Raw genomic sequence first — 25,177 nt, 5'->3', positions numbered from 1 at the left:
AAATGTATATATGTAATATAAATTTAATGTAATATATATTAAATATATAATGATTCACAATACACTTTGTAAATATTAACTAGTTTTATCTTTATTTTATCCCATTTTTCAAATAAGTAAGCTGAGGCAGCACGGGTTAAGTAATAGTTATATAGAACAACAACAAGTAAATGGCTGAGGTCATACTTCAGTTCCTCCTTTACTGACTTGTGGTATTCTGGTCTGCTACACCAGTTTTCTGCCAACCAACATCTTTCATACCATATCCATAATAATATATCTAAAGCGCAATTCTGACAAATAGTTCCTTTGATCAGAAACCTTCAAACGCTCCCTATAGGAAATGGCATAAACTAACCTGGCACCCCCCAAGATATCCAGAATTTGGCAAAAGAAAGAGTATTGGACCTGGAGACCCAGAACCAGAGTTCAAATACCATTTCTGTCACATTACCAAATATCACCTTAAACCACTCAAAGATTCAAATCACTTAACCTCTCTGATCTTCAGTTTCTCCTTCTATCAAATGAGAGAATTATAGGAGGGAACATCTAAGAAACTCTTGGGTTATAATTCTATGATCTGACCTAAATTTCAAGTCTTATTTTACATTATCCCCATTCATGCATTCTACCCCCACTAGACAAAACGCATTGACATTCTACTTCCTATTCTTATAGATCCACATACTTTATCATTCATGATGGAAATAGTTTCCCTCCTTCTCTCTGCCTTTCATATTCTTTTGACCAAACCTGTGCTTAAATTAGTATAGAAAACTGGAACTCCTGAGAGGAAAATTCCCTCTATCTATGTAGGTCAGTAGCGATTCTGCAACTTATAGTTTTATAATGAAGCTGTATTTTCCTTGCGTTTCTACAATGCTCACCTCATATGCTTCCCTCCCCAACCCACCTCCTAGGATTCCAAGTAAAATGTAACCAGTTTTTAATAAAGAACTAAAGGAGGAATTTTGATGAATTGAATCACTGTGAAGCATACCAACTTTTCAGGGAAAGAGATAAACAATGTATTCAAATAAAGTTTTATGAGATTTGAGAGTTAAATACTCTCAAATATGATATTATTTATGAAATGAAATATTCATGTAAATATATTATAGAATTTTAATAATATTTTATAATGACTCAAAATGAAGGGAAGACAATCTTAAATCAATTTATAATCATTGTCAAGGTATACAGTGATTCAGACAGCAAAGTGGCTTAGTAGCTAGAGTGGCAGGTTTGGAGTAGAGACCTGATTTTAAATCTTCTCAGACACTTCCTAACTGTATGACCTAGGGCCTATCACGTAAACCTGTTTGCCTATCCCTTATCCTGCTGTCTTAGAGTTGTTCCTAAGATAGAAAGTAAGTGTTTAATGTATGTGTGTGTTTCAAATTTACGTTAATATGAGTCAGTCCCCAAATGACAAATAGTCAAAGGATATGAGTAGTCAGTTTTCAAAGGAATAAAAACTAAGCTATCAATAGCCATACAGAAGAAAAAAATAGTTCTAAATCATTTTTAGACAAGTACGAATTGAAAATAACTTTGAAGTTCTACCACATAGGAAAAGTTAGCCAAAAAGAAAAAAAAAGGAAAATGATAAATGTTATTATTGAGTTTTTTTTTTCAAATAGGAACAGTAAAGCATCTTTAGTGGAACTGTGAATTAGTATAGTTATTCTGGAACATTATGGAACTATACCCTCAAAAATTTTAGATCTCTTGACCAAGCAATATAATTATTGTGCCTATAGCCTAGATATATCAAAAAAAGAGAAAAGGGACATATATTTAAAAATCTATAGTAGTTCTTGTTACAATGGCAAAGAATGGGAGGGAAAAGAATTGGGGAATGACTGAACAAAATAAAGTATGTGAGTTTAATGAAATACCACTGAATCATATGAAAGAGATGGTTCCAGAGAAAATTAGAAAGTTTTTTTTGTTTTTCTTTTTCATTTTTTTTTTAGTGAATGATGTGGAATGAAATGTTCAGAAACAGGAAAAGAATTATACACCATAAACAACATTGTAAAGACAAACAAATTAGCTTTCATGATTTTTTTATTATACACATACATTTTAAGATTAAAATATATGTATACATAAAATATCTTATTTATTCTTCATTTCTGTATTTTCTGGGTTTGTGGACATAAGTCATTCTTCAAATAATATTTCTGTTCTCCTAGTTCTGTTTATTTCATTCTTAATAATTTCATGTAGGTCTGTCCATGGTTTTCTGAAATTAACTAGCTCATCATTTATATTAAAATTTCCAATGAAGAATTGGAATGGAAAGGAGAAAAAGCAAATGCTCATTAACTTTTTATTAAAGAAATGTAAAAAATTATTCATAATGGATATGAAGGACATAAGGATTCTAAAATTACATAGTAAAAAGTAAAACCAAATGACCTTGAGAAATTAGAAAAACAGGAGAATAACAAACATCAAAATAAATATAAATTATTCTAATGAGAAATATAATCAGATGCACAATTGCTAATGCAAGGAATTCAAAAGGTGGTTTAATAGAGAAGTATTAGGATTAGATGGGATGACAAACTACATGAACATACAACACAATTTGCAGTATAAAAACAATTGCTACTTTTGATTGTATTCATGAGTATATTATGTGTCTTACAAAAAGACAAAATTCTCTATGGTTTCTAATCATTTTTAAATAAAAACTCAATTTTCCATAAAATTTCATTAAAACTAAGGGTAATAGAAATGAGTTAATAAAAAAACATAAACTGATATAAAAAATCTTGGAATTATGAGACATTAAAAAAGGTTAGAGGGCAGCTGGGTAGCTCAGTGGAGTGAGAGTCAGGCCTAGAGACAGGAGGTCCTAGGTTCAAACCTGGCCTCAGCCACTTCCCAGCTGTGTGACCCTGGGCAGGTCACTTGACCCCCATTGCCCACCCTTACCAATCTTCCACCTATGAGACAATACACCAAAGTACAAGGGTTAAAAAAAAAAAAAAAAAAAAAGGTTAGAAAACTGGGCAAGTTCAGTCTGGAAAACAGAGCTTAAGAAAAGACAATAACTGTCTAGAAATGCATTAAGAAATATGATGATATAAATAAGGCAGACTAATTATTCTTGTTAGTCATTGAGGACAAAACAAGTCATATTAAATTCTAGGAGAGATCACATAAATTAAGCAGATTAAGTATTATTACATGTATATACGGTGGGAAAATGAGGAATAAAAATATATTATTAAAACTTTAAAACCTTAAAATAGAGTATGAAGCTCATATGAACAAAAAGGGATATATCTAATTTTTGTCCCAGGATTTTAATTTATACTGCATCAGTGAATTCAATAAAGTAAAGTCAAAGTCAAAATTAATTAGAATGAGTTAGAATTTTTGTTGTAAAAACAACTTTTTCTGCTAAACTTTTCATTTTTTAGATGGTCTGTATTGACATCAAGAATATACCTTTGAATGATTCTTATAGTTTTTAATGTTAAATCTAAATATAAAAAATAATTTTAATAAAAGTTGATGAAAAGTGTCAGTGAAGATCCACTTCTGAAATGAATCTTTGACCTCATTCAAATCCAATAGATTCTGTCACTTTCAGTCATTATTATAAAGCAATACTTCTTTTCTCCAAATAGAAGCCCAGAATATTTCAAATCATTCTATATTAACCAATAAAACACTCATTTCGTACTTAGCCCTGCTGCTAACAAAAAAGAAAGAAAGAAAGAAAGAAAATAGTGCCATTTAACATCACATTCTCAATAAATGAGAGCTGTATTCATTCAGCATCTACTCGACAAGTAAGCAAAAACTTAACTCATTTAATCAATTTTAAACTACTTTTTTACACTCTTTTTCCTCTTTTAAACAATATTCCCATATATGTATATAAATCAGAGTAAAATAGCTATCTCATTTAAATAAAATAAAGCAAAGAGAAGATAAAAACTGAAATTTATCCCATACATGTTTCTTGTCAACATGCAAAATGGACAGTTCTCATATGCCCACAATTTCCACCAAATTAATAAGTGCAATCATACAACTATTTCTTGAGGCTCTGAAATAATTTAATACTTGAAAATATTCCTAATATCTAAATAGAAAAAGAGAAAAAGAACTTTCAAAGGAGGGTTCCATAGTTTTCTTTGTGAGGTCCATTTTTCATTTCATGGTCTTATTGACACACATTTATAATTTCCAATTTCACATCCTCAAAACTATTTTATTGTCTAAACTCCCCGAGTCCTTTTTCTTTCAATGACTGGCATGAGTCTTGTGAATCAAAAAGCCACTTCTTTGGTTCTCATTTTACCTACTTCTAGTCCCAATATATATCCAAGTTCAAACTTAGATCAAGAGATGACTCCACAAGCATCTATGCTTATCTAAACCAATTCTGTTTCTCTCTTACAAAGCTGGTATCCATCTTGGTTGTTCCAACCAATTCAATTCAACAACCACTTCTTAAGGGTTTCTATGTGCCTATACTGTGCAAGGCATACAATCTGGGTCCATCGCTTCTATGTACAAAACACCTGGACACTAGTTTCATACTTACCTTTTCCAGTTCAAAACATCTTACTTATTTATAATACCATAAATCATAGCATATGCATTTATATAGGGGATTTGATAAATGGGAGTCCAATCATCAGAGTAGATACATCATGCTCTGCCTATTATTAAATTATTGGGAAAAGGCTGGGAAGCCTGCTTCCTGAAAGACATGATGACATGCAATAGAAAGGCTCTACTTTCCAATTCAGAACGTGAACAGGTACTGTGATGTTTCTAGTACCCTAACTATGTGCAGAGAAGTCTTCTAATGGGTTATTGAGTCAGAACTCACAAGTCACTCAAAAGATGCCATCCAGCCAAAACATGGACTCTTTTGAGCCTGGCTCTGTTCTCTCCTTGTTCTTTCCTTGCTTAAATCTAAGTGCTTACCAGATACTAGACTACTTTAACTTCTAAACTGGTCTAGTTTATAGCTGACCCACAGAGTATTACTAAATTTTCTCAATAAATCTGGCCACCCTTTCGGCCATTCTCATTCTAGTTCATCCAAGGATATTTTACCCTTAATTTAAAATCTAAAATTTGATTGCCTGATTTAGACTTGTTCTCACCTCTTTAAGCATGCTATCATTTACTTTAAGTAGGATGGGGTGGTTTGATTGATTTACTCCATCAATCGTATGTGTGTGTGTGTGTGTGTGTGCATGCGTGCATGCATGCCATCATCCTGGCAAGATTTGGAATAGCTGTGTGGAAAAGGAAGACTAATTTTGCTGAAGACCCTAGAAGTTCCATTTCTTCTCACCTGGAGATGAAAGAAAGCTAGGGGTTTTTCCCGCATTATAATAGTGGTTTTTACATCTTTTTGGAGAAGGAAATGGCAAAAATATGAGAGGGAGAGGGGGGAGCTAAGGAAAAAATGGCTGAAAAGAGAAGAAAAAAGAAAAGGTAAATTTAAAGTGAAGGAGACCGGGGAAAGACTGAGAAGGACCATGACACCTAAATGTAACAAAATCAAGTGAAACCACTGGTTATACCCACTTCTTTAAGGACTGAGGGAAATTCCAAGAAAAGGTCAAATTTTTCCTGTAACTTTCTTTTCTGTCATTTCTCTATCAATAGGCAGTATACTTACATTTTTATAAAAATATTTTCAGTAACCTGAATTTTGTCTCAACCATAAAAAGACCAGAGGTTAATCATAGATAAATTTAAATTAAGAAAAAAGACAAGGGGGCAGCTGGGTGGCTCAGTGGATTGAAAGCCAGGCCTTGAGATGAGAAGTTCTAGGTTCAAATCTAGCCTCAGCACAATACTTCAAGCTGTGTGACCCTGGGCAAGTCACTTAACCCCCATTGCCTAGCCCTTACTACTCTTCTGCCTTGAAACCAATGCAAAACATTGATTCTAAGATAGAAGGGAAGGGTTTCAAAAAGAAAAAAAGAAAAGAAAGAAAAGAAATAGAGAAATCTCTACCTAAATGTCAGGAACTTTACTACTTTACTAACGGGGGCTCTGAACTATTTAGACTTTTGATTTAATATAAATTCCATAAAGCATTAGAATATTGCTCCTATGTTATAAATGAGCAAATTACAATAATCGGATTTGACTGATTAAATATTCAGAGAAGAAAGGAGTGAAAAGAAAAGAGTGGTGATAACTATCCTTGGCCAAATACACTCTCCCTAGACACTGACCTACACATATATATTCTGACTTCCTCACATAGCTCCTACTATGTGTAAAAAAAAGGTTATTTCTTTATAGACTTTCAGCTAACAACATGTTTTTAGTCAGCATATGATGCTGAGAACTGTACTGGAGTAGGTAAAAAGGACAAGATCATTTATCCAGATAGAGCTTAAAGACTATAATAACTAATGGAAGAATGTTCAAAACTTCATTGTTTTAGTTCAGTGCAAAACTATATTAAGTACTCATTATAATTAAAGAATAAACCAAGTTTAATTCCTGAACTATTTAAAGTTCATTTCTATCTGATTTAGAAAGAAAGGGCTGTAATGGCAGGGGCTATGTGAACTTTAATACATGTTTATACGACGTCCCTCAAATACCTTGTATGAAACCATTAGACAGAGTCCCTTTCAATTCATATGAATTAAGAATATTCTCTTTTTTTCCCATGTGCCTAGACATCTTCACATATAGCTGATGAGACTACAAGTTTAAGGAAATAAACTGCTCTTTTGCTCTTGTTTCCTTACCTCCGAGACTTTTTGATGTCATTGCTTGAGAAGTTATATCATTTGTGATTGCAGAAATCTGGATAAATTCCCCTTGTCATCCACTTGCTGCATACATTCAGCCCAGAAGAGTTATGTTGCAATAACTACTCTCAATCAGAATAGAAGGTTATGTTCCAGGTCCTCACTAATGTAACTGCTCAATGAGCCAGATGTGACAGTTCTAACAGGTCAGAGTTCCAGAGTGATAGGAAATATTAGTGCCAAACTCCTCTGACCTTCATTTGTTCTGAGCCAAGATACTATTTCAACAGCATACAATCCTTCTATCTCCCTAATAATATGATGTCCTTCATTATTTGACTTTCTTTGTCCTTGTCTGTCAGTGTTTCATTGCTGTTATGGTTGTTGTTATGGTTATTTTTCATTAGTCAGCTCCTTTCTAGTCCTGAGATTAACCTTCGGCATTTTTTATTGTTCCTATGTCCCAGATTCTGATCAGCCCTGATTCCCAGTTCTTACTCATTCTAAGTCCTCAATTTATCTTTACATTGTTCTTTCTGTTCCCCACTTTCCCATGCTTAAGGCAGATTTACAGACCTGCAGTTATATAGGAATAGAGCATTTCCTGAAGACATTCAACTCTCTCTATTATTTGATTGTCTATCAGTTTATAAATATTTCTGCTCATTCCAGTGGCATTCTAGCGGAACAATTTGTTTCTTTCATCTGGCAAGTTGTCTTACATATAGCAAATGTTTTGTAAATGTCTATTGAATTGTTTCTTTCTGTGATCAATTATTCCCTAACATCTTCCACACAACCACTTCTCAAAATCCTTTGTTAACTTCAAAAGTCTGGCCAAATACTACCTTCTAAATAAAGCATTTCCTCATACCCCTCAGCTACCAGTGCCCTCTCTCTAAATACCACCTTCTATTTATGTGTATCTATACATTTGTGTATATAATATGTGTTTATATGAAGAAGCACATACGCACATATGGAGACAGAAAGAAAGAAAGAAAGAAAGATATATAAGTAGAACAACAGAGATAAAAAGAATTATAATGGATAAAGAGCAAGACTCATAAGTAGGATCTGGGTTCAAGTTTTGTTTCTAATACATGCTGTCTATATGATTCTTGACAAGCCACTTAAACTCTTAATATTCTAGGTAATTAAATAGGAATATAAGTTCTTAGAAATCTTAAAAGTGGGGGCAGGTGGATGGCTCAGTGGATTGAGAGCCAGGCCCAGAGATGGGAGGTGCTGGGTTCAAATCTGGCTTCAGACACTTCTTAGCTGTGTGACCCTGGGCAAGTCACTTGACTCCCATTGCCTATTGGTTCTAAGGCAGAAGGTGAGGACTTAAATAAAAAGAAATCTTAAAGGTGAGGGAAAGAATTCTATCTGGACAGACTGGCTCATAAAGTCTCCTTAGAAAGCAATAATTAAACTTGTTTGACTGAAGTGGAGAAATACAAGGAGGAAGGTGAGCAGTAGAGATGAGAAGAAAAGTTAAGTTATAGATAAGATGATATTTGGTGAATTAATTCAACCATTCTGGAGGGCAATTTGGAATTATACCCAAAGGGTTATAAAAGAATGCTTGCCTTTTGATCCAGCAATACTACTACTAGGTCTGTATCCCAAAAAGATAAAAAAAAATGGGAAAGGACCTATTTATACAAAAATTTTTATAACTGCACTTTTCATGGCAGCAAAGAATTGGAAACTAAAGTGATGTTCCTCAGTTGGGAAATGGATGAACAAAATGTGGTATACAAAGGTGATAGAATAGTATTATGCTATAAGGAGTTATGAACAAATTGATTTTGGAAAGAACTGGAAAGATCTACATTATCTAACCCATAGTGAAATGAGGAGAACCAGAAGAACATTATACAGAGTAACTGAAATATTGTGGATCAATCAAATATGATAGACTTTGCTATTAACAGCAATACAATGATCTAGGATATTCTGAATGATTTATGAAAAAGAATGCTAACCACTTCCAAAGAAAGAATTGTCAGAGTATAAATGGAAATGATAACATATGATCTATCACTTGTTTACTTGGGTATAAGATTTGGGGTTTATGCACTTTCAAAAATGAATAATGTGGAAATATGTTTTGCTTCATAATACAGGGGGAGGGAAGAAAGGAGGAAGACAACATGAATCATATAGCTAGAAAACTTATGTGGAAATTTGTTATTTAATTAAAATAAAGATAATTTTTTTTTAAAAATAGTTGCACAGAAAAAAGATAAAATCATATTGGGGAAATGTTAAAAAAAGATGATGACAAGGACATCAGAATAGAAAAATATAATAAATAGCTTAAAATTTAGATTTGAGCTCTACAGAAGGATCAGTGTCAGAAGGCTATCCCTCATATTTAGGGGCTGTCATAAAAGTGGTACTTGAAAATGAAATTGGATGAGATTTCCAAAATAGACCGAAGTGCGTTGGAGTATAGGACTGATCTTTTGGGAATGTCCAGATTTACAGAATAGGAAGAAGAAGAATAGTAAAGTGCGAAGGAAAAAGAGGAGGAAGTAAAAAAAAAGTAAGATGAACCTTGTGAATTTAATCTCATGGAACAAAGAGAAGATAAAGTTTCAAAGTGCGTTTCTGCTGAATGCTGCAGAAAAGTCAAAGAAGTTAAGGCTTGGGAAAAGATCACTGAATTTGCCCATAAAATCATTATTTGTGTCTATTTGAATTCAACTTTTATAGAAGAAAAGAGCAAGAGTCAAATTGTATATGTTTAAAAAGAGTGGGACTTGAGAAGATTGAAGCAGTGATTGTAGATGCTTTTATTTAGAAACAACACTAAGAATGAGAATAAAAAAAACTTTGTTATAAGGAAAAGTATAATCAAGGGAAGTCTGTGTGTATTTAAAACAAAGTGTTTTTATTCAGTGCATTTTTGTAGGCAGAAGGCCAAATCCATTTCAGAGGAAGCTATGAAAAAAAATCCTTCAGAAAGAATGAATAAGGAAATAGAATGATAAAGAATGGAGGGCATATGTATAGGAATAGCTTTAGAAAAGAGAAGGGACACCTATTCTTCAGATGTTGGAGGTAAGAAAGAGAGGATAGACATTGCTAGTTAAAGAAATATTTAGATACAGAGTATCAAGATTGAAATACTTGGAGGCTGAAAGCTAAGAAGATGAAGGTGTTCACATCTTCCAAGTCTGATTTCCTTAATAAAATAGGAAACAGGGTCATCTTCTAAGTGATGGCATATCATGTAGGAATTGAGTGGGATTGCAGTGAGCTTCTGGAATGAAAATACTAACAAAGTCAATTTTCTGGACCATATATCTACTTTGGCATGTCTGAGAAAAGGAACTTTTGACCAATAGTATGTCTCTCTTCAAAGAGATTTAAAAGCTTCTGCAAGCAAAAGGAGCAGAACCAGGAGAACATTGTACAGAGAGAATGATGCACTGTGGTCAAATCAAATGTAATGGACTTTTCTACTAGCAGCAATGCTACGACCCAGGACAATCCAGAAGGACTTATGAGAAAGAGATCTAACCACATCCAGAGAAAGAACTGTGGAAGTAGAAATACAGAAGAAAAACATATGATTGGTGACATGGTTCAATGGGGACATGATTGGGGATGTAGACTCTAAACAATGATACATGTAAAACCCAGTGGAATTGCTCATTGGCTCTGGGAATGGGGAGGGAGGAGAGAAGGGAAAGGACATGAATCATGGAATCATGGAAATATAACTTAATTAATTAATTATTTTTAATGCTTCTACAGAGGATAAATTCTACTCACCAGTCTAGTCCCTTAATATTCTCCTATCTTTCTGAGAAGAGCTGAGAACTATATCTCCAAAAGTTTTTTTTCAACTTAGTATGCCTTGAGATAAACATATTTCAAGCCTTTGCCTGAATGATTATTGTAATAGAAATTGGAAACAAGAAAAAAAAAACTACCCTCAGTTCTTCATTCCATGCACTCATGTACCCCAACTCAAATAACTAATTTCTGCTTCAGTTAACAAGACTGTCAAATAAAAAATTTATTTCCAATATCACCTACCTCACCTATCTATGTTAGATTTTTGCCTGTATAGCACCCTACATCTTAACTTTTGTCAAAATTTGTCATCTTTTTAAAGCAGTTTACATTGCAGTGTAAATTTAGGTCAATAAGTTACCAAGGCCATACATAAATGACATTTTAAGTGTTTTCTCTAATTATAAAATCAAAACCATCTGTTTCCATTTAAAAAAAAAGTCAGGTATTAGAAACAGGTTCCTGGTATCTCTGAAATCACTCCACAAGAGGCACTCACCTGTGGTACACTTTTCATCTTTCAAGTGCTCTGTAGGAGAAAAAAGTGATTACGAGAAGGGAATTTATTTCCTTCTTGTTTCTGTTTCTCTAGTTATTGCTGCCAACCTTTTCCTTCTTAATCTCATTGAAGAAAAGGTTCTTTGTCACTATCAAGATCCAACCCCTTAACTTCTGCTTAGGTCTCTAAACTCCTTGATATATTCTAGTTTTCCTTTTTAAAATACAGTGAGAACTAAGCATGAGATTTCAGATTTGGTTTAACAAATATGCAATGTAGTGAAGCCATCACCTCCTTTGTTGTAGAATGGATACTTCTTTTAAAATGAATGAGGAGGGGCAGCTGGGTAGCTCAGTGGAGTGAGAGTCAGGCCTAGAGACAGGAGGTCCTAGGTTCAAACCCGGCCTCAGCCACTTCCCAGCTGTGTGACCCTGGGCAAGTCACTTGACCCCCATTGCTCACCCTTACCAATCTTCCACCTATGAGACAATATACCAAAGTACAAGGGTTAAAAAAAAATGAATGAGGATTTTGAAGCTAAGTAAAAACCAGAACTTGCAATCAGTATAAACCCCTGGTTCTTTTTCATATAAAATCCTGTATAGTGTTACATCCCCTACCTATTACTCTTGCAGATAATTTTGGCCACTTAAGTATAGGACTTTTGATTTAAATGATAAACTAGCCAATAAAAGAGAATAGGAAGGAATGATTATCAAAATAAAAGTCTTAAGTGTAAAACACTAACATTTATGAGGGACAAATCTGAAAAATAAATAATTCATTTTCAGGTAGGAAAACAGTTTAATTTAAAAAGAAGATAAAGTTCTACCCAAGTTGTCTTCTTAACACTTGTTTCAAATGACTCATAAAAATCCATGTCTGTCTCAAATGGATTTTACTGAATGTGAATTTTTTTAGTGCAATAAGTAATGTCCACATTTTGAGAATTATTTTTGGCAGTTCATCTATTTAGGAACTACCTTGAAGCCAATAGAAACAAATCCATCATATGTATCCCCACAATAATACTGGACACACACAAAAAACATTTGGACTAAAATTTTAACGATCATCACTATCTTATTTTCAAAATATTAATTGTTTCCCCAAAAAATACATGTAATATATGTATAATTTGACATGAAAAGTGTACCTCTGCAGTTCAGAAATAATAATGTTCTGCCCCAGCATGTTACCTTTCCTCCAAAGAAAGTATAGCAATTGAAAAATCTACTGCCAGTTACTATGCGCATTTGTATGAAAAGCAAACAGATTTAGGACTGGCAAGAAGCATGTCCACATCCTGGCATGCCATTAGGCTAAGAATGTTGTGATTTTTGGACTACTTTTTTTCACCTGTATAGCTAGGAAATCTCAATATTAAATGTAAGTTTAAACAAAACTTTCTCTATAACAGTCCATAAGCATGTATATTCAAGGTGTAATTCAAGGTGTTGACATCATCCTTTACACCACTCCATGCAGTCTGGATCCTGGTTTCCTCAGGGATTACTTCAGTAATTACCAGTAAGAATCAGTGTACTGACTCTAGTCTAAGCAATTATCTGAATAGTTTGGACTCATGTACTCCAAACTTGGCTCCATTCTAAGGATTCCAAACCTTGGGCAAATTATGAGTCTCCTTTTTCTTTTTTAAAGGCTATTTCTATATGGCATAAATGCAATAAAAGGTCAGTCAACATCCAGTCTCAGTCAAAGTCAAAGTCAGGATAAATGTGCATTTTTATATAAGAAATTATCTTTCTTTTTTGTCTTTTAAAAAGGACAATTTGAATACCATGCCCCAGAAGTTTCCCAATACCTTCTGGATTTTTTTAAATTTATATATCAGTAGACATATATGCAAAATGAAATCTACCATGTTAGTTAAGTGACCCCTAAAACTAAGGGAAAGGCAAAGCCATATTGCCTCAACTAGTAATTTTTTTCCACTTGTGATCCAAAGATAAAGCTCAAGATTTACCTGGGCAGAGTTATGTGTTAGAAACTTCTCAAACAAATCTCTTTGAATCATACCTTCACCGAGGTTTCTACTCAGAGATCTCATATGTTGATGTCTAGAGAGCTTCATAACAAAAGGGAAATGGTCCTTCCAATTCACATAAAGGTTCAGCTTAATAAAGTCAATAGAATAAGGCCACTTTTATTCTCCCAATAAAAATGCAATTAATACACACCCAAACTCACAAACTATCAAGACATTCCTGTGTCCTTTTCTGGTGGACTTCCACCTTCCCCAAAGACTTAGTCACTTTTCAAGTCTTACTGTACCATGCTATGTTTAAGGTCCTTGAACAAAAGGAAACATTTAAGAAGAATTAGAGAAAGAGAATCAATTTCTCTTTCTATAGTGAATCCCAACATCCAAGGACTTATACAGCCCTTCAAACTTAGAGCTTTCTAAAGCTATGACCCTTCAAAAAAAAAAAAAGTAAAAAAGTTGGAGTCACAAAGAACATATCCATACCCCAGCCCAGAATAGTTTAACTAAGCAACTTTTCCAAAAAAAGGAAAATGATAGAGTTTATTCCTCCAATTGTGGTTCTACTTTTCTCTTATAATGACTAAAATGGGTGGTTGCCAAAAATTTTAATTAAATCTTAAGTCACAATACTGTTAATAGCTAGATTTATTAATAAGAAAAAGAAAAAAAGAAATATAGAAAAGAGGTGAAGAATTTCCTAGCCTAATGATCCAGAGCCTAACAATTTAGTGTCTGTCTCCAAATCTCAGCTTCAGAAAATAAATCCACCCCCAACTTTGTGCTGAGTCTCCTCTTATAAATCCTTACTAAACCCACTAGCTCTCTTCCATCACTCCCCAGGAACCAATCACAATTTTCAATTAGCCTGGCACCACCAAGGGGGGCAGTGCCTATGGGATCAATTCCCTGGTTTCTGAGGACCCAAATTCAAGACAAGTGGAAGAAAAATCTAAATCTCTGATTGATCAAATCAAAATACAAATTCCCTTCTCACACACTGCCCCTTTGACATCTGCAAAATTCCATAAAAACAGATTGTTTTATGATATGAGATGATCAAGATGTCATATTATTAAGGCCTTGGGCTACTAGTAAGTTTTATCAGTGGAGTCACAGCTTGGCCCCATGGGTCAAAGAAGTTGTGATAATTTTGTCACCTTTCTGGGAAAAAACTAAATAAACTCAAATGGTATGGAGAGGAAGAGGCAAAAACAACTAGATCATGATACTAATTGCATCATCAATCCCACTTTTTTGTTTTCCATATAAAGAAACTGAAGATCAAAGAATTCTGATGACTTGTCCTTGATTATATAGCTAATAAGTGATTTCTGAGGAGGGAATAATAATAATAGGGGGTCATCATTAATGTTTTCTTTTCATTTTGATATTTTATTTTTCCCAATCTTTAAAAATACAATTTTAACATTCATTTTTTTAAAATTCTGAATTCTAAATTTCTCTCCCTCCCTCCCCACTTTTGCTGAGATAACAAGCAATTTTCTATTGGTTAAATATGCACAGTCATCCAAGATATATTTCCACCTTAGTCATATTGTAAAACACAGATCAAAAAACAAACAAGAAAAGTAAAGTTTTCAAAAGTATGTTTTGATTTGCATTTAGATTCCAATCAGTTCTTTCTCTGCAGATGGATAACATTTTTTGTTATGAAATTCTTCTTGAATTTAGGGGCATGTGACCTAAGCCTTTAAGAGAAATTACCTCCTGCAGGTGGAGGTAAAGAAGGAGAACATTTTAGACTTGGGAAATTACCTATTGAAGCTTGTATAATTAAAGATGGACTGTCTTATGAAAGAAATAATAAGTAAGCTAATTTCACCTAGAACAAAGACAACAGGTAATGAGAGCCTAACGGTGAGTGTGGCATGAATAGAAAAAAGTTCTAGATTTCTCTTTATCTGCTGTATTCACACCAGTTAGAGCACAGATACATGGAAATACGTTAAAATTAAATGAAGTAGCTAAAGGGCTTAGTGGATTAAGAACTAGGCCTGGAAACAAGAGATCTTTGATTCAAATCTGACCTCAGACACTTCTTAAATGTGTGACTTACCTAGCCCTTACTGCTCTTATGGATAGGAACCAATATATAATATTGATTTTAAAGTGGGAGGTAAGGATTTTTTTAATATTAAGTAAAATACACTGTTTTGATTGTGAGAAATTAACAATATTGGGAGATTTTTTTAATATCAAGGGATTTTAAAATGTTCAGTTCTTCATGAATTTTGGACAGACATTCTGCTAGAATGCTTAAGAAAGAGGAATACTGAGTATGTACTGAAAAGTGTTATTTTTGGGATTTACATAGACAAAGACTGAGGAGTTGGCTATATTCAGCTGTTAAAGAAGCTAATTAGATTCCCTCCTCCCTCACTCTTTCAATTTTACTTGTGGTCAATAACCACATAATTGATTGGATGCCTCATGAGGCCATCTGAAACAACAAGAATAAACTGTCTGGTCATTTGAGTATTTTGTGCTTTAATGAGAATTAAATCCTCCTTAAGCTAATAATCCCAATAATTGTCCAAAAGTTGCCTTTTCACCAAAGAATTGATTATAGGTGCTTTAGTGACACCTGCAACAGGAAAGCCCAATGTCATCAATATGTCAATTAAAAGAAACAGTAGATTTTTCTTCTAATCAAAAAGCAATTTACTTTAAAGAGTTCTTTAAAGAAAAGACATTCTTTAGCCATTAAGTCAGAACTAAAAATGACTGAAAACAGATCCATAATCTTAGCAAAAAGACTCCCTGCTGGCAAATGATGTCACATTTCAACTGGCAAAAAAAAGCATATACCATCAAACCATATGACATAATGCTTCCTTTTTCATTCACTTGTGGTGCATGTATAGGATATGGGGATCAGTCTTTGTATTTCCTTTCATTATTTTTTTACACACTACAAATTTCCTCTTTTATTACTGTGCAACTAAGAGCAAAAAAAAGCAAAGTATATCATATTCTGCCGTTTTCAGTTGTTCATAACTTTTCCTAAAAATGGTTCTTCTGAGATCTAGGCTTGATTTCATTCCAAAGGTAAATCATCTTGGAGAATTTGAGGGAAATACAAGCAGCTGTATCTGATTTGCATGATGAGTTCTTTTTACTGCACTCTTCTATTTAAAAAAAAAACAATTTAAAGTATTCGAGTTTCTGGTACATAGATAGCTCACTAATGAATATATGTATTTTTATCAGACTATTAAAGAAATTAAAATTCTGTGCAGAATTTTAAAAAGGAAAAATTCAACCAAAGGTTATGATTAAAGGGAATTGATAAACATAACAAAAGAAAGATGGTAATGGAAAAATCAGTTATCATTAGATTTATTGTAATTCCTGTGAAGGAAAAGGAAATCATGTAAGAGAAAGTAACATAAGGAAATGTAGAAAATAGATATCCCATTCATAAATAGAACATATATAAATATTTGAAAGGAAATACATTTTTCTCTTTTTCATGGATTACTATGTTCAGAGAATACCCCAATTCATGACCAGCCACTCAGTAATGAACCACTCTGTACTTAGCTGGACTGGTATGTAAAAAGCAGGTACAATCAATTCATCAGACCTTACTCAAGGGTTTTCCAACTTTGGAAGAAATTTCCAAAGCCTGTATTGTGCTTTTTGTGGAAGATTTGGGGAAAGGCATGGACAGGTTGCAATCTGCATCATGAGAAATCACAGTGAAATCACAGATCCATCAAAGTACCAAAATATTTAAAGTGAAAGCCAGAATAAAAAAGTGTGTGTGTGTATACATACATACACTCATATATATACACATATGAATATATATTTACATATAAACATATATATTTTGAGACAAAGAGAGAATAAAATGATTTTACACCTTTGAGCAAAGAAAATAAGACCTGAATTTCCCAGATTGACCATAGAAAATAGCCAAAGTTATAGGAAAATTACTCAAATCCCCACTTCATTTAAAATTTTAGACAGTCATTAAGACACTTAATCAAACCATGTAATATAATAGTGAATATGTGCCTTGTGTAGCAGAAATATTTCCCCCATTTTTAAATAATATTTTAGACTAATCATTAAAGTATATTTCTTTGGCATCAGAATTTATATTTATTTCTTAATATCTAACATTTATATAGTTCTTTAAGGTTTGCTAAACATTTTACAAATATCTAATTTTATTGTCAACCTCTATATGAATCAAGTGTTGTTATAACTTCCCATTTTTCAGATGAGGAAACAATCAGAGAAAGGCTAAATGATTTGCCAGGGTCATATAGCTACTAAGTTCTTGAAGCTAGAAAAAGAAATACTTTGTAAGCAAATATTCAAATATTATCTGCTTATAGAAAATAAACTGAAAAAATCAATTAAAATTGAATTAATAGAAAGTACTTTAAAAAGCTTTATTTTAAAGAAAATTTAAAAGCATGAGCTAGAGGAGATCACAAAAGACAAAATGGACTACTTTAATGATATCAGATTTAAAATTTTGGCACTAATAAAATCAATGTTAACTAGAAAGAGAAGAAAAACTATGCGTTTGTGAAAATCTTCACGTCAATTATAACTCATAAAAGATTTAATACTTTAGAGAAGTGATCATCAAAAATTGTATTTTTCAGTAGAACTATAAACAATTTTAATAGCATTTAAACCATTAATAGATAATTTAAAGATGCTTCAAATCACTAATGATGAGAGAAAAAATTAATTAAAACAATTCTGAAATATTAAATTTATACCTCGCAATTTGGCAATGATAACAAAAGCCAGAAATAGTCAATGTCAGAGGACATATAGAAAGGCAATAGTTGGCAAAGTAGTTGGAGAGTTAGACTTAGTCAGGAAGACCTAAGTAATAAGTGCTGAAGGCACTTTTGGATTTGGAGATTTGGAGAAGTCATTCAGCCTTTATTTGATACAATTTCCTCATCTTTAAAATGGGTATAATAATAGCATTTACCTCTCAGGATTATTATGAAGATAAAATTAGATATTTATAAAAATGTTTGTAAACCTTAAAGCATTATATAAAATTATAACTTTTATTATGAATAGTCTGTTAATAGGACTAAGACTTGACTTAAACATTCTAGAAAATGATTCAGAGTTATGCCAAGTAAATAACTAAATTATTCCAACCTTTGACCCAACAACATCACTACTGGAGAAAAGAAGTTAAAGAGAGAAGGGGAAGGTTACACCTTTGTGTGTATATCACACAAACTGTGGAATATGAGTATATGAATATAATGGGAAGCTATTTGTCATAAAAATGATAAATATGGAGAATTCAAAGAAACCAAGGGAGATTTGCTTGACCTGCAAAAATCAAAATACGCAGGATAGAATAATATAAAGAATTAATAAATTAATATAAAGAAAAGCAATACTAAAATAATATCAGAAATCAGAATAATGTAATAACCAACCTTCCTTAGAAAAGAAAAAAAATAAACTATACTAGCTTCTTCTATATAGGAAAGTGACAGAACATGAATATGGGCTGAAGCATGAGGAAGTGAGGTTACACAGTGGTGAGAGTTTTTGACCTGTAGTCAGGAAGAACTGAATTCATTGTGGCCTGAGACACTTTCTAGCTATGTGATCTGGGGCAAGTCACTTAGCCTGAGTTTCCTCATGTGTAAAATGGGGGTAATAGTAGTACTTACCTCCTAGGGCTATTGTGAGAACAAAATGGAATAATATTTGTAAAGCACTTTGCAAACCTTAAAGAGTTAAAATAAATTATTATGAAGTTTATATTATCAGGTAATGCCATGATATCTATTTATTTTTACTAAATCTATTTAAGTGGTTTGTAGGATTTGAAATATATAGAGACACAAATATGTATATATATTTATATTTAATTCATGTTATTTTTAAAGCCCGTGCTTAAAGTTAGATCTTTAATAGATCCTGTGATTAGATCCCATTTGTTTCTAGAGTAAAATAATTCCTATTAAAGTGAATATCCTGTGATATATACTTCCTCACAATACTTTGGAATAAGACCCACTTGACTGAATTTGCTACAAATATGCGTTCACCTGCTTTCAAAAGGAATCGCACAGATAATTATCCTCTGGTAGCCATTAAAATAAATTAAATCCAAATTGCCCCAAATTTTAGTGCTTTTAAAACTTTAAGGGATTCAGAAGTATAATGTTACAAAGTTTCAAAAAATAACATTTCAAAAGTTAGTTATTTGTGTTTTTAAATTGCCAATTTGGGGCAGAGTCAAAGTGGCAAAGAGAGAGGAAGCATCTTTGCTAAGTTCTCCCAACATACTTCCTTAATAAAAACCTAGAAAACATGCCAGATCAAATTCTGATCTGAAAAGCCAAGGAAAAAGCATAGTGTGATATTTTCCCAGGCCAAATAATCTTAGAAAGACAGATAAAAAGGTCTGAATACACTGGGATGAGGATTGGCCAGGACTACAGCTCAATAGAAGCAATGGCAATACCAAGAGCATTTTAATTCCCAGGGATGGAAAGGGGACTAACAGCACAAGGGCAGGAAGCACTAGGTCTAAAATAGATCCCGAGGGACCTTTGAACTACCTCTGGGAGCAGGAATAGGCGTCATCTATCAGCTCTGTCACCCATAAAGCAACCCTGGGTCACAGATCCAGGATGTAGAGAAGCAGCTGCAACCAAATGCAGGGCCCTGGATGAGTAATGAGCAGAAAATAAATTCCGAAAACTTAGCTGTGTGGCTCTGAGCCCAAGAGCAGAGAAGTGGTTCAGTTCTAATGTTTAGCCCAAAACAGAAGTCTGCAGGGCCAGATATCAAGACCAAAGGAGTGCCAGCAGTTCAGTCACTCTGAACCTTCCCAATCTCCCAGCAGACTAACAGTGTCTGAGTCCATCAAAGGTCTGCTAAAATTTAACCACACACAAGCCAACAGACACAAATATGGGTCAGGATTTTACAGAATTCAGACCAGGAAGAGAGTGAACAGATGCCTCTACAGATCACACCTGAAAGAACTGAAAATGTGCAGGGAACCATACTGAGTGTGAAAACTTTGGATCAATCCAAATATTCCCTCTAAAAATGCAGAACCCAAAACTAACATAAAATCCAAAGTCAACCCAATAATAGCATTACAAAGCTTATATCCCCAAAAGATCAAAAATAGGAGAAAAGCACCTATATTTAAACAAAACTTTCATGGAAGCTTTTTTTGTGATGGAAAAGAATTGGAAACTAAAGGGAAATCCATGACTTGGGTAATGGCTGAACAAGTCGTAGTATATGATTGTAATGGAATACTACCATACCATGAGAAATTATTTTAGTCAAATTACAAAATTTGTAAAAACAAAACAAAATTTAATTTAAAAAATCTTGCCATCAGCTTTTGCTGAAAGGATTCTATGTGTAACTCTAACCTTAAGACATTTGCATGTATTACAGTTTTGACCAGACCTTATCACAAAAAAAAAAATGTCTAATATCACTATATCAGATGACCAAAGTGTCCATGCAAGAGGACTTCCTCTACCAATCCACCTCTTAGAAAGTGTCATCCATTAACTGTTGTACTCACAGTGCATAATGACAGGGTATTCCATCTTGTTAAAAATAAATATTAGTCCAAATTATTGTGCAAAGTTATTTACAAGAGAAACTTAAATACTTTTAAATTATATTTCTGTAAAGATTTAGATTTTAAATTTCAGGTTATTAAAGCTGAAAACTATACTAAAATTTCTGAGACACTGTGTATTATACATCAAAATATGGATAACACTACAATGTAAAATTATCTACCTTTGGAATTAAATATAAGAAATTTATGAATGTATAATATTACATTCTTACTATGTGTCATGTAGTTTGCTCACCAAATGAAAAAAATGAAATCCAGGTAAACTCTGAAGTCCTAAGACCTTTGAAATGTGATTTGACCAATAAACAAATTGTTATTAACTATTCAATTTATGGTACTATATAATCAAATGATACAATGTACTATAAAATCCCTGCTCTCAAAGACCTTACAGTCTCATTAGATAAAAAAAAAAAAACATATACATGAAAGGACAAAGAAAAATATAAGTAAATGATATATCTAAATGAGTGTTACAGAAAATAATCCTAGGAAACAGACTATACATCAGTTCCAACTTAGATGAAAATAATTTTTCTTAAAAGGTAGGATTTGAGTTTTTCTTTAAATAACTGGCTAGAAATGAATAAATTTTAGAAGAATGAGGAATTTATTCCAAGAAAGCAGAATCTGTAAAGAAAGAGTACCCAAATCATATGAAGTTCTTCCTTGAGCAAAAGATCATTTGTTTTATTTTACTCATTTAAAACTAATGGATTTGAATGAATTTAGCCTCCTTTTTTATTCAAAAATTTTCTAGAACTGTCAATCAACAACAAATTGAACTGATTTTACCTCTTACTTCTTCTCTTGCTTATTTACTCATTAAGTAATAAGTTTACCAAATAATATATTTGAAATGGAAGGACAGGAAGAAGCAAAGAATATAGAGATTTAATAAACTGGAAGTCATTCTGAAATAATCAACAAGTGCCAAAAATTAAAATGAATCCAAAATTACTAAGGTTTCTTTTAATACATTTTTAAAAATAATGGTGATAAAGACTATTTGAAGTGCACACATTTTTTAAATAGTTAATTAAGTATAAGTTTCCTGGCCTGGAAATAAGAAACATCTTAGACAGGAGTCTTTTCTAGATATAAACTGATCATTATTTAATCATCATTCCATCACCCAACTATTTACAAAGGAGCCTCCATTGCCTGACTGTGTTCTTTGCTACATCTGTCTTCTCAGTATAGTTAACAAATCTTGTTCAGATCGGGGTCACTTTTCCATGTTCCCTTCCATAAAAATCAAGACAAATAACTTTTGATGTGTTCAAAACAGATTTCTATTCTTTTCCTAGTTGTCAAGTTCATGGGGGGAGAAAGGGATGGATAAAACAAAATTCAGGAGAAATCATATAGAAACACTTCTTCTAGTGGTCCCCACAGATCTTTATTTAAATCTTACCTCTGGTGCCCGAGCGAGCAAGAAGTAAATCCAAGGACTCACTATGTTTGCTTGGATTTAAAGCATCTGAGTACAAGCTGGCTGTTATCATAGATATTTGTTATTCACACTGGTCTTGACACATAATAGATTTCCAAGCATAAAATAGCATCTTGCAACCATGCAGAATAAAAATGGTTTCTGTGCATTACTGAGAAATTGAACACTGTGACAGAGAGCAGAGAATGGACTTGAGATGGAGGATATTGCAAATTGCCTGTAGTTGTCCATAATACTGAGACAGAGGAAAAGGCTGTTTAATGCCTTCTAACTATGGCAAAGGTCACTGCTTCTGTGAAGTGGGAGAAGGTGCAGTTCAAACATTTTATTACTAAGAGTTGGATCTATTATTAAATAAGCTATTGAAGCTTGTGGTAGGTATTCTTAAAATTGAATTTTCTGGTGCGAGTAACATCTATTACCACCAATACTGACATCAGAGGCTACAGTGTATTAATTTTAAGGAGGTTTAATTTAGTGTCAGGAGTGCCCTTTTTAATTTTGTTTCTTACATCTCATTATTATTGCTTAGCCACTTTCAGTAAGATTTTCTCATTGTTGTAGTCTATTCGGGAATCATAACAGATTGGAAATCAACTATTACTTCTAAAGTGCAAGTGATTTGTATGTATTTTAGAAATCATTACTAGAAGCTAGCATCCAACATGGTACATTGGGAAAAGAATAAGATTTTAGCATAGGACTTTAATCCAAATATCAGCTTTTTAGGTTATTATTTGAGCAAATTGTTATATTTCAGTTTCCTCATTAATAAAAAAAATGAGAATGAAATATAAGACTTCAAAGTTCTTTTAAATCTCCATGACCCCCCCCCCAAATTAGAAGTTGGACTGTCATAAATATTTGTATAGAGAAGTATTGCAAAGTTGTTTAAAATAATGGAAGCAGTGATGTGAGGGAGTTAGACAAGTCAAGTTGACATTTATAAAGTGTCTTCTGTGTAGTGAAAGTGAAGGGATGGAGGTAGGATGGTAGGATGGTAGAAAGGAGAGAGGAAGGTAGAGGAAGGGAAAGGAAGGTGGTGGTCCCCAGTGAAAGTGAAGGGATGGAGGTGGGATGGGTGGGAGAAAGGAGAGAGGAAAGTAGAGGAAGGGAAAGGAAGGTGGCGACAGCCCCAGCAGGGGGAAATTGACCAGAGCCTTCAAATGAAGGATCAGAGAGCAACTTTAGGGTTTGAATAGCTGGGTTTTATTTTAATTAGAAAGGGAAAGGTCTGGGGAAAACTAGGAGGTAGGAAGAAAGGGAAAGACGCGCCAAGAGAGAGATCAGGGTCTCAGGGTAGAGAGCGCTGCTTCCAGGGTGGAGAGAGCTAGCCCACCTCCAGGGTCAGAGAGAGCTTCTTCCAGGGTCTAGAGAGCAGATCCTCCTGGGTAGAGAGAGAAAAGGCGCCAAACTTTCCCTTTTATACTTTCCCTGACACCTCCCCCAAAAGAAGTGGGAGGGGTCAGGGGAAGTTGTAGCAGAGAGAGTCCTGGGAGACGTAGTCTTCCAGGCTTACAATAATTTCAAATGACACACTACTATGAGCCAAGAACTGAGATAACAAAGTAAGGCAAAGCACAAATTAAACAAAAATAAAATATTGATTCGAGGAACTCAGAGTCTAAGTTGGATTCAAACATGCAAATAACTAAGAGCATACATATACAGGATATGTTGGAGATAATAAATAGTGGGAGGACTCTAGCATTAAGTGGTTTGTTATTGTTGGTACTTTAAGAGGGCCAGAATGACATCACTAGTGATATCTTTTGACTTGAGCATAAATTGGAGTAAAGAGAGGCAGATTTTCACTCTCTTTTTAAAAAATTTTAATCCTTACCTTCCTTTTTGGAATCAATACTATGTATTGGTTCCAAAGCAGAAGAGTGGTAAGGGCTAGGCAATGGAGGTTAAATGACTTGCCCATGGTCACACATCTAGGAAGTGTCTGAAGTCAGATTTGAACCCAGAATCTCTCGTCTCTGGGACTGACTCTCAATTCACTGAGTCACCTAGCTGCCCCTACTTCACTCTCTTTTCCAGAGACATCCATATTCAGTGGCAAAAGAAAAGTCAAAATGACTAGTGATGACCTTGGATGCAGTGGATAACCTTGGCTTCTTTAATGTCTAACCATCTCTAAATACTCCACATCACCTGCTTCCACTGACTTCATGGTCATTAGAATAAATTGTTCTCATACTTGCCTTTCTGAGAGAAGTTTTATATGCCTGAGTAGACATCTTTTTAATTTACCAACATGTTTGAGGTCTGTCAGTTACCCTTGACCTAATGTTTTAGCCCATCTACCAAGTCAGATTTATCAGGGTATGGCTGCTGCACATGCTACAGTTTCTTGGAACCACAGGTGAGAATTAGGTGAGAAGTACACACCAAAGTTGTCTGAGCAGTCCTGAAAATGGCTCAGTACCAGAGGTGGTAGTCCTCCCTGAACACCTCATACACCCCAAAAGCATGAAGAGAATCCAGAAAGACTTTTTACAGAAGGTGGGTTTCTAAGTGACTGGTAGAAAGCCAGGGAAACCAGGAGAAGAGATGGAGCCAATTCTCTATATATACTGGGAATATTCATTGAAAATGTGTAGTCTGGAGATGATGTCTTATGGTAGAGAGAGCAACAAGGCAAGTGGATTACAGAGTACTTGGAAGCAAGTAAAGTATGAGAAATTTGGAAGGTAGGAAAGAACACCTTATGAAGGACTTTTAAGTTAGGGGAAGCTAGGTAGTAAAGTGGAATGAGTGCCAAGACCTGAGTTCAAGTCTGATGTAAAATATTTCCCATCTCTGTGACCCAGGACAGTTCACTTTACACTAATTGCCTTGACCTTGCTGCTCTTCTGCGTTAGGATGAAATCTAAGACAGAAAGTAAGGGTTTAAAAATATGTGGGGGGAAAATGTTCTTAAAGCCAGAAGATTTTATGTTTAAGACTAGAGGAAGAAAGAAAGAAAGAAAGAAAG

Source organism: Gracilinanus agilis, chromosome 3, assembly GCF_016433145.1.
Source record: "Gracilinanus agilis isolate LMUSP501 chromosome 3, AgileGrace, whole genome shotgun sequence".
In the NCBI taxonomy this organism is placed as follows: domain Eukaryota; kingdom Metazoa; phylum Chordata; class Mammalia; order Didelphimorphia; family Didelphidae; genus Gracilinanus; species Gracilinanus agilis.
This window is presented reverse-complemented; position numbering follows the sequence as displayed.